Raw genomic sequence first — 13,203 nt, 5'->3', positions numbered from 1 at the left:
CAGCCCTCTCCTGGGCCCCCTTCTCCTTCCCCTATTTTACCCCCTTCTGTTTTTACAGCTGATGGGCCAGCTCTTCGGGGTCCAGCCAGTCCATGCTCTGTGCAGATCCTGGGGGCCTGTTCAGGCCCAGCGTGACTTAGAGTAGCCTCAGGGCTGCTGTAACCTACACCATATGGGCCATTCCACGGGCTCAGGATCCCCGGAGTTCCCAGCCACCCCCCACAGGCCCCATGTGCCACGTGGTAGTGATGCACAGCCAGCTATGTTCTGCTGCAACCCACGGAGAGGGGCCACGTGGTAATGATGCACAGCCAGCTATGTTCTGCTGCAACCCACGGAGAGGGGCCACGTGGTAATGATGCACAGCCAGCTATGTTCTGCTGCAACCCACGGAGAGGGGCCACGTGGTAATGATGCACAGCCAGCTATGTTCTGCTGCAACCCACGGAGAGGGGCCACGTGGTAATGATGCACAGCCAGCTATGTTCTGCTGCAACCCATGGAGAGGGGCCACGTGGTAATGATGCACAGCCAGCTATGTTCTGTTGCAACCCACGGAGGGGGCCACGTGGTAGTGATGCACAGCCAGCTATGTTTTGCTGAAACCCACGGAGAGGGGCCACGTGGTAGTGATGCACAGCCAGCTATGTTCTGCTGCAACCCACGGAGAGGGGCCACGTGGTAGTGATGCACAGCCAGCTATGTTCTGCTGCAACCCACGGAGAGGGGCCACGTGGTAGTGATGCACAGCCAGCTATGTTCTGCTGCAACCCACGGAGAGGGGCCACGTGGTAATGATGCACAGCCAGCTATGTTCTGCTGCAACCCACGGAGAGGGGCCACGTGGTAGTGATGCACAGCCAGCTATGTTCTGCTGCAACCCACGGAGAGGGGCCACGTGGTAGTGATGCACAGCCAGCTATGTTCTGCTGCAACCCACGGAGAGGGGCCACGTGGTAATGATGCACAGCCAGCTATGTTCTGCTGCAACCCACGGAGAGGGGCCACGTGGTAATGATGCACAGCCAGCTATGTTCTGTTGCAACCCACGGAGGGGGCCACGTGGTAGTGATGCACAGCCAGCTATGTTTTGCTGAAACCCACGGAGAGGGGCCACATGGTAATGATGCACAGCCAGCTATGTTCTGCTGCAACCCACGGAGAGGGGCCACGTGGTAGTGATGCACAGCCAGCTATGTTCTGCTGCAACCCACGGAGAGGGGCCACGTGGTAGTGATGCACAGCCAGCTATGTTCTGCTGCAACCCACGGAGAGGGGCCACGTGGTAGTGATGCACAGCCAGCTATGTTCTGCTGCAACCCACGGAGAGGGGCCGGAGCAGGTGCTCCAACAGCAGCAGTGGAGAGAAGCCTTCAAGCTGCCTGTTCGTGTGATGCGGTGGCTCAATACTGAGCTGGGACACTGGAGACCTGGTTCTAATCCAGGGGTGGGCAAACTTTTTGGCCCTAGGGCCACATCGGGCACAGAAATTGTATGGAGGGCCAGGTAGGGAAGGCTGGGGGAGGCTATGCCTCCCAAAACATCGAGGCGTGGCCTGGCCCCCGCCCCCATTCCAGCCTCCCAGAACTCCCACCCCGATCCAACCCCTCCTGCTCCCCACCCCTGACTCCTACATCCTATCCAAACCCCTCCTGCTCCCCACCCCTGACTCCTACATCCTATCCAAACTCCCCTGCTCTCTGCCCCCCTGACCACCCCCAGGACCCCCGCCCCATCCAATCTCCCCTGCTCCCCACCCCCTGACTGCCCCTCTGGGCCCCCCCAACCCCTATCCAACCCTCCCTGCTCTCCCCGCCCCACGTTACCTGTGGGGTGGGGGAAAGTGGGGCTCAGTTCTTTCCCTGTGCATTTCCCCTGCTTGTTTGGCTGCTCTCCCTGGCAGTTGGGCAGGGCTCACTCCCTGTCTGGGCTTGGCTGCTGGGGACGGGGGCCAAGCATGCTGGAGGTGGAGGGGGACCCTGGCTTGCTCTGCACCTGTCCCCAGCAGCAGGGCCTAGGCCCCTTGACTGCCCCCTCCCCGCAACTGCCCCTGCTCCTCGCCTCCCCCCCGAACGCCCCCTGGCCGTGCCGCCCTGGAGCACCAGATCTGGCGGTGCATAGCTGTGCCAGCCGGCGGAGCTGCATCCCCGCTGCCCGGCGCTGGGGGAACTGTGGCTGCGAGGGCAGCAGGGAGGGAGGGGAGCAGAAGGGGAGGGGCTGGGGCTAGGCTCCGCCCCGCTCACCACGCTGCCGCCGGGGAGTTGGGCTGGCTCCTCTGCAAGCCTGTCCTGACCCCGTTCCCTGGCCGGAGCTCGGGGGCCAGAGGGGAAGGGTCCTGTGGGCTGGATGTGGCCCGCAGGCCATAGTTTGCCCCCCTCTGTTCTAATCCCTGTTCCTGGACTGACCGTAGGCAAACCCCTGCTGCTCCCAGCCTGTTTCTGTTTCGACTGTCTGCTCTTTGGGGCAGGGCCGGTCTCGCTCTTTCTACCATACCGAGTGGGTCTCGGTTGGGCCTCTACGCACGACCTTCCTGCTTGTCATCAATGCTGCTAACCTGTTCCTTAACAAGGCCAGATCCAGCTGCATTTCTACCAATGAAATTTAGAGACAAACACTGTGAACCTGCCTTTCCCGTCACTCCAAACAAGCCTTGCTTCGTGAGGACATGTGCACACAAGACAAGATCGTCTCCAGACAGCGAGCGGGATAAGGCAGTCTCCCTCCTTAGGCCAACCATCTCGGGAGTGATGGATCTTGGTAGACAACCAAGAGACGGGGGATTTGATCTCCGCTTGAGGGAGGCCCGGCATGTACAGGCACTGATGCTCTCGTGTCACTGGCCTGTGACCATGGCTTTGCCCCTCTGATGCACACAGGTCATTGGAGATCTGGGGTATCTCCAGTGATCACAGACTTTTTGGGAGAGGGCTCACATTCAGGGAGAGGATGATCCAGAGGGGTCAAGCATGGAACTTCCCTGTTGGCTATGTCCACTCCCTCCAAGACTAGCCGAGGAGGGAATTCACATGATGAACTTTAAAGAAGGAAGCACATATGTTTGGCTACAAAATCCACCGGCAGAAGCTATTCCCATCCCCAGGCACTGTAACTTGGCCTTGTGTTGGCCTCCACATAAGCAGGTCACGACTTTGTGTCAGTTGCTGGGGAAGTGCCAAGAGGAGCTGCTAATGGAGACACATGCTAACCTTCGTTGGGGTTAAGAACATAGGAACAGCCACACTGGGTCAGACCAAAGGCTCATCTAGCCCAGTATCCCGTCCTCTGACAGCAGCCAACACCAGGTGCCCCAGAGGGAATGAACAGAACAGGGAATCATCAAGTGATTCATCCCCTGTCACTCATTCCCAGCTCCTCGCAAACAGAGGCTAGGGACACCATCCCTGCCCATCTTGGTTCAGCCAGTGGAGCTGTTCCCCTCGGGCTAGTGAGGGCCTGGAGTTTGTGTTAGGGAAAACGATAACAAGCAAGGGGGTTCTGTCCGCCCCAGGGGCAGCCCCAGTCTGACATTCTGGTCAATTACAAACAGGGGCCTGGTTCTGTGTCGTTAGTCACAGCAGCACAGCGGGGTGTAAAGTGCCCCCAATCAGCAGGGCAGGGGGGTTACACACTTCAGCACTCCCTTTACACAGGTGTCGTTGGCTGCCCAGGTACTTGCCCCCAAGTCCCTCCCCTAGGTATTACCCTACAATCAAGTGCCCACTCTGTTCTTAAAGGGACAGCTCCCATTGACCAAAACCCAAAGAATGGCTTAAGTTCAGCAAAGAACCCAAGCCGGGGGCTGCGGGCTGGCTGCCCCGGCTTACTGTCACCCAGGAACACCCCTGTCCAACAGGAACCCCCAGCTTCCCCATGAGGGCAGCTCTTCACTGCCAGAGCTGCTGGAAGGGGCTGAGGATCTGGCTCAAATGTCAGAATCTGCTGCCCAGCCTCTGCCTGCTCCAGGCCTGTTCTTAAGAAAAGCTCAGGACGCCCCCAAGGACACACTGCTGCCTCTACCAGGCTGTCATGCCAGGGCACTGGCCCTGTAATGGAACGCTAACCACTAGGTAGCACTGTGTGTAAAATACCTTATTTAATCAATCTCAGCCGTACCTGGCAGAGCGTTAAAGAATCCTACATTGAGCACATCTGGAGGGTATAAGTGAGCTCTGTGGCCAGTCCAGACCTGGTAGAGGGGAATGGGACACAGTGTCAGGAGCAAACTAAGAACAGAAACAGAAGGCAAACAGCAACAAAGGTTGCAAACACACTTGTTTGTGCCCCAGAGAACTTCAGCTTTGTCAGACTTTCCCAGTGGACAGACTGGAAGCAGTATTTTGCAAGATTTAGAATTGCAAATGAATCCACAAAGAAACTGGAGATACACAGGTATCTTCTTTAATTTATGCTATGGGAAAGCAAGCAGAGAATTTCTTTAAATCCTTTAATGTTACTGAAGACAGTCACCAAGATGACTGTGAAAGGGTTCTGGCTATGTTTGATGCATACTTCATACTGCAGAGAAATATGGTTTATGAAAGAGAATGTCTTCACCAGAGAATTCAAGAACCAGGGGAAAATGTTGAATGTTTTATAAGAGTGCTGCAGACATTGGCTGAAAACTGTGATTCTGGGAACATGAAACACATGAAAATATCAAAAAGAAAAGGAGTACTTGTGGCACCTTAGAGACTAACCAATTTATTTGAGCATAAGCTTTCGTGAGCTACAGCTCACTTCATCGGATGCATACTGTGGAAAATACAGAAGAAGTTTTTATACACACAAACGATGAAAATATGGGTGTTTATCAAAAGGTTTTCTCTCCCCCCACAAACCCACTCTCCTGTTGGTAATAGCTTATCTAAAATGATCACTCTCCTTACAATGTGTATGATAATCAAGGTGGGCCATTTCCAGCACAAATCCAAGTTTTCTCCCCACCCCCCCACACACAAACCCACTCTCCTGTTGGTAATAGCTTATCTAAAGTGATCGTCCTCCTTACAATGTGTATGATAATCAAGGTGGGCCATTTCCAGCACAAATCCAGGGTTTAACAAGAACGTCTGAGGAACAGTGGCGGGGTGGGAAATAATAAGCGAGGGGAAATAGGTTACTTTTTATAATGACTCAACCATTCCCAGTCTCTATTCAAGCCTAAGTTAATTGTATCCAATTTGCAAATTAATTCCAATTCAGCAGTCTCTCGTTGGAGTTTGTTTTTGAAGTTTTTTTGTTGAAGGATAGTCACTCTGAGATCAGAAATCGAGTGACCAGAGAGATTGAAGTGTTCGCCGAGTGGTTTATGAATGTTATAATTCTTGACATCTGATTTGTGTCCATTTATTCTTTTACGTAGAGACTGTCCAGTTTGACCAATATACATGGCAGAGGGGCATTGCTGGCACATGATGGCATATGTCACATTGGTGGATGTGCAGGTGAACGAGCCTTTAATAGTGTGGCTGATGTTATTAGGCCCTATGATGGTGTCCTCTGAATAGATATGTGGGCACAGTTGGCAAGGGGCTTTGTTGCAAGGATAGGTTCCTGGGTTAGTGGTTCTGTTGTGTGGTATGTGGTTGCTGGTGAGTATTCGCGTCAGGTTGGGAAGCTGTCTGTAGGCAAGGACTGGCCTGTCTCCCAGTATTTGTGAGAGTGTTGGGTCATCCTTCAGGATAGGTTGTAGATCCTTGATAATGCATTGGAGGGGTTTTAGTTGGGGTCTGAAGGTGACGGCTAGTGGCGTTCTGTTATTTTCTTTGTTGGGCCTGTCCTGTAGTAGGTGACTTCTGGGAACTCTTCTTGCTCTATCAATCTGCTTCTTCACTTCCGCAGGTGGGTATTGTAGTTGTAAGAGTGCTTGATAGAGATCTTGTAGGTGTTTGTCTCTGTCTGAGGGGTTGGAGCAGATGCAGTTGTATCGCAGAGCTTGGCTGTAGACGATGGATCGTGTGGTGTGGTCAGGGTGAAAGCTGGAGGCATGTAGGTAGGAATAGCGGTCAGTAGGTTTCCGGTATAGGGTGGTGTTTATGTGACCATCATTTATTAGCACTGTAGTGTCCAGGAAGTGGATCTCTTGTGAGGCCTGGACCAGGCTGAGGTTGATGGTGGGATGGAAATTGTTGAAATCATGGTGGAATTCCTCAAGGGCTTCTTTTCCATGGGTCCAGATGATGAAGATGTCATCAATATAGCGCAAGTAGAGGAGGGGCGTTAGGGGACGAGAGCTGAGGAAGCGTTGTTCTAAGTCAGCCATAAAAATGTTGGCATACTGTGGGGCCATGCGGGTACCCATAGCAGTGCTGCTGATTTGAAGGTATACATTGTCCCCAAATGTAAAATAGTTATGGGTAAGGACAAAGTCACAAAGTTCAGCCACCAGGTTAGCTGTGACATTATCGGGGATAGTGTTCTTGACGGCTTGTAGTCCATCTTTGTGTGGAATGTTGGTGCAGAGGGCTTCTACATCCATAGTGGCCAGGATGGTGTTATCAGGAAGATCACCGATGGATTGTAGTTTCCTCAGGAAGTCAGTGGTGTCTCGAAGGTAGCTGGGAGTGCTGGTAGCGTAGGGCCTGAGGAGGGAGTCTACATAGCCAGACAATCCTGCTGTCAGGGTGCCAATGCATTCCACACAAAGATGGACTACAAGCCGTCAAGAACACTATCCCCGATAATGTCACGGCTAACCTGGTGGTTGAACTTTGTGACTTTGTCCTTACCCATAACTGTTTTACATTTGAGGACAATATATACCTTCAAATCAGTGGCACTGCTATGGGTACCCGCATGGCCCCTGCGGAAGTGAAGAAACAGATTGACAGAGCCAGAAGAGTTCCCAGAAGTCACCTACTACAGGACAGGCCCAAAAAAGAAAATAACAGAACGCCACTAGCCGTCACCTTCAGACCCCAACTAAAACCCCTCCAACGCATTATCAAGGATCTACAACCTATCCTGAAGGATGACCCAACACTCTCACAAATATTGGGAGACAGGCCAGTCCTTGCCTACAGACAGCCCCCCAGCCTAAAGCAAATACTCACCAGCAACCACATACCACACAACAGAACCACTAACCCAGGAACCTATCCTTGCAACAAAGCCCTTTGCCAACTGTGCCCACATATCTATTCAGAGGACACCATCACAGGGCCTAATAACATCAGCCACACTATCAAAGGCTCGTTCACCTGCACATCCACCAATGTGACATATGCCATCATGTGCCAGCAATGCCCCTCTGCCATGTACATTGGTCAAACTGGACGGTCTCTACGTAAAAGAATAAATGGACACAAATCAGATGTCAAGAATTATAACATTCATAAACCACTCGGAGAACACTTCAATCTCTCTGGTCACTCGATTTCTGATCTCAGAGTGACTATCCTTCAACAAAAAAACTTCAAAAACAAACTCCAACGAGAGACTGCTGAATTGGAATTAATTTGCAAATTGGATACAATTAACTTAGGCTTGAATAGAGACTGGGAATGGTTGAGTCATTATAAAAAGTAACCTATTTCCCCTCGTTTATTATTCCCCCCCACCACCACTGTTCCTCAGACGTTCTTGTTAAACCCTGGATTTGTGCTGGAAATGGCCCACCTTGATTATCATACACATTGTAAGGAGGATGATCACTTTAGATAAGCTATTACCAACAGGAGAGTGGGTTTATGTGTGGGGGGGTGGGGAGAAAACTTGGATTTGTGCTGGAAATGGCCCACCTTGATTATCATACACATTGTAAGGAGAGTGATCACTTTAGATAAGCTATTACCAGCAGGAGAGTAGGGTGGGGGGAGAGAAAACCTTTTGTAGTGATAAACACCCATTTTTTCATGGTTTGTGTGTATAAAAACTTCTTCTGTATTTTCCACAGTATGCATCAGATAAAGTGAGCTGTAGCTCATGAAAGCTCCTGATATTCTATGATTCTGTGATTCTATGAAAGCTTATGCTCAAATAAATTGGTTAGTCTCTAAGGTGCCACAAGTCCTCCTTTTCTTTTTGCGAATACAGACTAACACGGCTGTTACTCTGAAACATGAAAATATCAGTGACAGGCTGGTTAATGAGTTAACAGATAAAAACGTTTCACAGCAGCCACAACTGAAGAGAGATTTAACCCCAGCCACAGCTATACAAATAGCAGAGCAGTCAGAATTAGAATAATAGAATATCAGGGTTGGAAGGGACCTCAGGAGGTCATCTAGTCCAACCCCCTGCTCAAAGCAGGACCAATCCCCAATTAAATCATCCCAGCCAGGGCTTTGTCAAGCCTGACCTTAAAAAAACTTCTAAGGAAGGAGATTCTACCACCTCCCTAGGTAACGCATTCCAGTGTTTCACCACCCTCCTAGTGAAAAAGTTTTTCCTAATATCCAATCTAAACCTCCCCCACTGCAACTTGAGACCATTACTCCTTGTCCTGTCCTCTTCTACCACTGAGAACAGTCTAGAGCCATCCTCTTTGGAACCACCTCTCAGGTAGTTGAAAGCAGCTATCAAATCCCCCCTCATTCTTCTCTTCTGCAGACTAAACATTCCCAGTTCCCTCAGCCTCTCCTCATAAGTCATGTGTTCCAGACCCCTAATCATTTTTGTTGCCCTTCGCTGGACTCTCTCCAATTTATCCATATCCTTCTTGTAGCGTGGGGCCCAAAACTGGACACAGTACTCCAGATGAGGCCTCACCAGTGTCGAATAGAGGGGGACGATCACGTCCCTCGATCTGCTGGCTATGCCCCTACTTATACATCCCAAAATGCCATTGGCCTTCTTGGCAACAAGGGCACACTGTGGACTCATATCCAGCTTCTCGTCCACTGTCACCCCTAGGTCCTTTTCCGCAGAACTGCTGCCTAGCCTTTCGGTTCCTAGTCTGTAGCGGTGCATTGGGTTCTTCCGTCCTAAGTGCAGGACCCTGCACTTATCCTTGTTGAACCTCATCAGATTTCTTTTGGCCCAATCCTCCAATTAGTCAAACAATAAAAGGCAGGAGTAACTTGAAAAACCTGAAACTAGCTTAGAAACTGTAAACAGACATTTGAGTATTGAAAGTCATTATCATAAAATCCCTGAGACAAGGAGAGAGAACTCCACTGCTGGGAGGGACAAATTCTAACTAACTTGCACAAGGTGTGGAAAAATTCATATCCCAAGGGATGATGCACATCCAGCCAGAGGCTCACAATATATTAAACGCATGAAATATGGATATTTTGCAGCTGTTTGCTGCACCAATGCAGTCAGGGAGTTGACTCATGTTAGAAGACAATCAAGAGCCATTGTTTCTGGGATCTACCACTGGTGATGACATAGAGCCTGCCTGGAGAGTGAAATTGAATATTCCTGGCAAGACAATTGACTTTAAAACTAACTGAACAGCTGATGTCACAGTCATCTTGACCTGCTGCTCACAAACCGGGTAGAATTAGTGGGGGAAGCAAAAGTGGATGGGAATCTGGGAGGCAGTGACCATGAGTTGGTTGAGTTCAGGATCCTGACGCAGGGAAGAAAGGTAAGCAGCAGGATATGGACCCTGAACTTCAGGAAAGCACACTTCTACTCCCTCAGGGAACGGATGGCCAGGATCCACTGGGGGACTAACTTGAAGGGGAAAGGAGTCCAGGAGAGCTGGCTGTATTTCAAGGAATCCCTGTTGAGGTTACAGGGACAAACCATCCCAATGAGTCGAAAGAATAGTAAATATGGCAGGCGGCCAGCTTGGCTTAATGGTGAAATCCTAGCGGATCTTAAACATAAAAAAGAAGCTTACAAGAAGTGGAAGGTTGGACATATGACCAGGGAAGAGTATAAAAATATTGCTCGGGCATGTAGGAATGATATCAGGAGGGCCAAATCGCACCTGGAGCTGCAGCTAGCAAGAGATGTCAAGAGTAACAAGAAGGGTTTCTTCAGGTATGTTGGCAACAAGAAGAAAGCCAAGGAAAGTGTGGGCCCCTTACTGAATGAGGGAGGCAACCTAGTGACAGAGGATGTGGAAAAAGCTAATGTACTCAATGCTTTTTTTGCCTCTGTTTTCACTAACAAGGTCAGCTCCCAGACTGCTGCGCTGGGCATCACAAAATGGGGAAGAGATGTGTCACGGAGTGTGGGGGAGTCCAGGCCCTGCACCCCTCTTCCTGGGATCCACTGAGACTCTCAGCCAGCCAGTAAAACAGAAGGTTTATTGGACAACAGGAACAGTCCCAAACAGAGCTTGTGGGTACAACCAGGACCCCTCAATCACGTCCTTCTGGGGGAGCAGGGAGCTTAGACCCCAGCCCTGGGGTTCCCTGTGTTCCTCCACCCAGCCCCAAACTGAAACTAAACCCACCCAGCAGGTTCCCTGCTGCAGCCTCTGTTCACATTCCTGGGCGGAGGTGTCACCTCCCCCTCCCCCTCCTGGCTCAGGTGACAGGCTCTCAGGTCTCCCATCCCCAGGGCACATTCCCAGGTCAACACTCCCCCCTCCCTGCTGAGTCACATCGTCACATCTCTCCCCCCTTCGAGACTGAACTGAGCGGGGTCACGCTGACCAGTGACCTGGGGAAGTTCGGGGCCCCCTCTCCGGGACAGCGCATCCGCTATCAGGTTGGCACTTCCCTTCACGTGGACCACGTCCATGTCGTAATCCTGCAGGAGCAGGCTCCATCTCAGGAGCTTGGCGTTGGCTCCTTTCATCTGGTGCAGCCAGGTCAGGGGAGAGTGGTCGGTGTAGACAGTGAAGTGTCGCCCGAAGAGATAGGGCTCTAGTTTCTTGAGGGCCCACACCATGGCCAGGCACTCCTTCTCGATGGCCGCGTAGTGTTGCTCCCGGGGTAGCAACTTCTTGCTCAGGTACACGATGGGGTGTCTCTCCCCCTTTTCATCCTCCTGCATTAAGACCGCCCCCAGTCCCGTGTCTGAGGCGTCGGTGAACACCACAAAGGGCTTGTCAAAGTCTGGGTTTGCCAGAACTGGGCCACTGACCAGAGCCTCCTTCAGCGCCCGGAAAGCCTCCTGGCACTGCTCGGTCCAGACCACCTTGTCTGGCTTCCCCTTCTTGCATAGCTCCGTGATGGGGGTGGCGATGGCGCTAAAGTGGGGCACAAATCTTCGGTAGTATCCTGCCATCCCAATAAAGGCTTGGACCTGCTTTTTGGTGTGGGGAGCGGGCCAGTCTCTGATCACCTCCACCTTGGCTGGTTCCGGCTTTAGGCGGCCGCTCCCCACCCGATGGCCCAGGTAAGATACTTCCGCCATCCCCACCTTGCACTTCTCCGCTTTTACAGTCAGCCCAGCCCCCTGGAGTCGGTCCAGCACTTGTCTAACCTGGGACACGTGGTCCTCCCAGGTCTGGCTAAAGACACAGATGTCATCAATATACGCCACGGCAAAACTCTCCATCCCCCTCAGGAGCTGGTCCACTAGGCGCTGGAAGGTGGCCGGCGCTCCCTTGAGGCCGAAAGGCAGGGTCAGGAACTCATAGAGCCCCAGAGGGGTGATAAAGGCCGATTTCAGTCGGGCATCTGCATCCAGCGGCACTTGCCAGTAGCCCTTTGTAAGGTCCATGGTGTTGAGGTACCGAGCTCCTCCCAGCTTGTCTAGGAGCTCGTCCGGCCTGGGCATGGGGTAGGCATCAGATACAGTGATGGCATTGAGCTTCCGATAGTCCACACAGAACCGGACCGACCCGTCCTTTTTGGGGACCAGCACCACCGGCGAGGCCCAAGGGCTGGCAGATGGCTGGATCACCCCCAAAGCCAGCATGTCCCGGACCTCTCTTTCCAGGTCCTGAGCAGTTTTCCCTGTGACTCGGAAGGGGGAGCATCTTATCGGCGGGTGTGACCCTGTCTGCACCCGGTGGACAGTCAGATTAGTGCGTCCAGGCTGGTTGGAAAACAGCTGTCGGTACGGATGCAGCACCTCCCTGACCTCAGCTTGCTGGGCAGGGGTTAGCTGATCCGAGAGGGGAATTGTTTCCAGGGGGAAACCAGCTCTGGTCCCAGGGAATAGATCTACTAAAGGGTCATCTCCCTGCTCTTCCCACTGTCCACACACGGCCAACACCACATTCCCCCTGGCATAATATGGCTTCATCATATTCACATGGTACACCCGGCGGTGGTGCGCCCGGTTTGACAGCTCCACCACATAGTTTACCTCATTGAGCTGCTTGACGACCTTGAAAGGGCCCTCCCAGGCGGCCTGTAGTTTGTTCTTTCTCACTGGGATGAGAACCATCACCTGATCCCCGGTGGCGTAGGCACGGGCCCGTGCCGTGCGGTCATACCAGACCTTCTGCTTCCTCTGGGCTCTGGCCAGATTCTCCCTGGCCAGGCCCATGAGTTCAGCCAGTCTCTCTCGGAAGATCAGGACATACTCCACCACTGACTCTCCATCGGGAGTGGCCTTCCCCTCCCATTCGTCTCTCATCAGGTCCAGGGGGCCCCTCACCCTCCTGCCATATAACAGTTCGAAAGGCGAAAATCCGGTAGACTCCTGGGGCACCTCCCTGTATGCGAACAGCAGGTGAGGTAAGTACTTGTCCCAGTCCTGCGGGTGCTGGTTCATAAAGGTTTTCAGCATCATCTTTAGCGTCCCGTTAAACCTCTCCACCAGCCCATTGGACTGGGGGTGATACGCTGAGGCCCAGTCGTGCCGGACCCCACATTTCTCCCACAAGCACCGGAGCAGGGCCGACATGAAGTTGGAGCCTTGGTCTGTCAAGACTTCCTTGGGGAACCCCACTCGGCTGAAAATGGTCAGGAGCGCATCGGCCACGGTGTCTGCTTCAATGGAAGCTAAGGGCACTGCCTCGGGGTAGCGGGTGGCAAAATCTACCACCACCAGAATGTATTTCTTCCCCGACCGGGTCGTCTTGCTGAGAGGCCCCACGATGTCCATGGCCACCTTCTGGAAAGGCTCCTCTATGATGGGCAAAGGTCTCAAAGCCGCTTTCCCCTTGTCCCGGGCCTTCCCCACCCTCTGACAGGGGTCACAGGATCGGCAATACTGCCGGACCGTGGTAAAGACCCCGGGCCAGTAAAAGTTCTGTAGCAACCTCTGCCGGGTGCGCCGGATTCCCTGGTGCCCTGCGAGGGGGATGTCATGGGCCAGGTGCAGGAGCCTGCGGCGATGCTTCTGGGGGACCACCAGCTGCCTCCTGATCCCACAGGACTCTACTTCCCTTGTGGGAGCCCA

This window comes from Lepidochelys kempii, chromosome 27 (genome assembly GCF_965140265.1).
Source record: "Lepidochelys kempii isolate rLepKem1 chromosome 27, rLepKem1.hap2, whole genome shotgun sequence".
Classification (NCBI taxonomy): Eukaryota; Metazoa; Chordata; order Testudines; family Cheloniidae; genus Lepidochelys; species Lepidochelys kempii.
The sequence above is the reverse complement of the archived record's forward strand: the minus strand, read 5'-3'. Positions refer to the sequence as shown.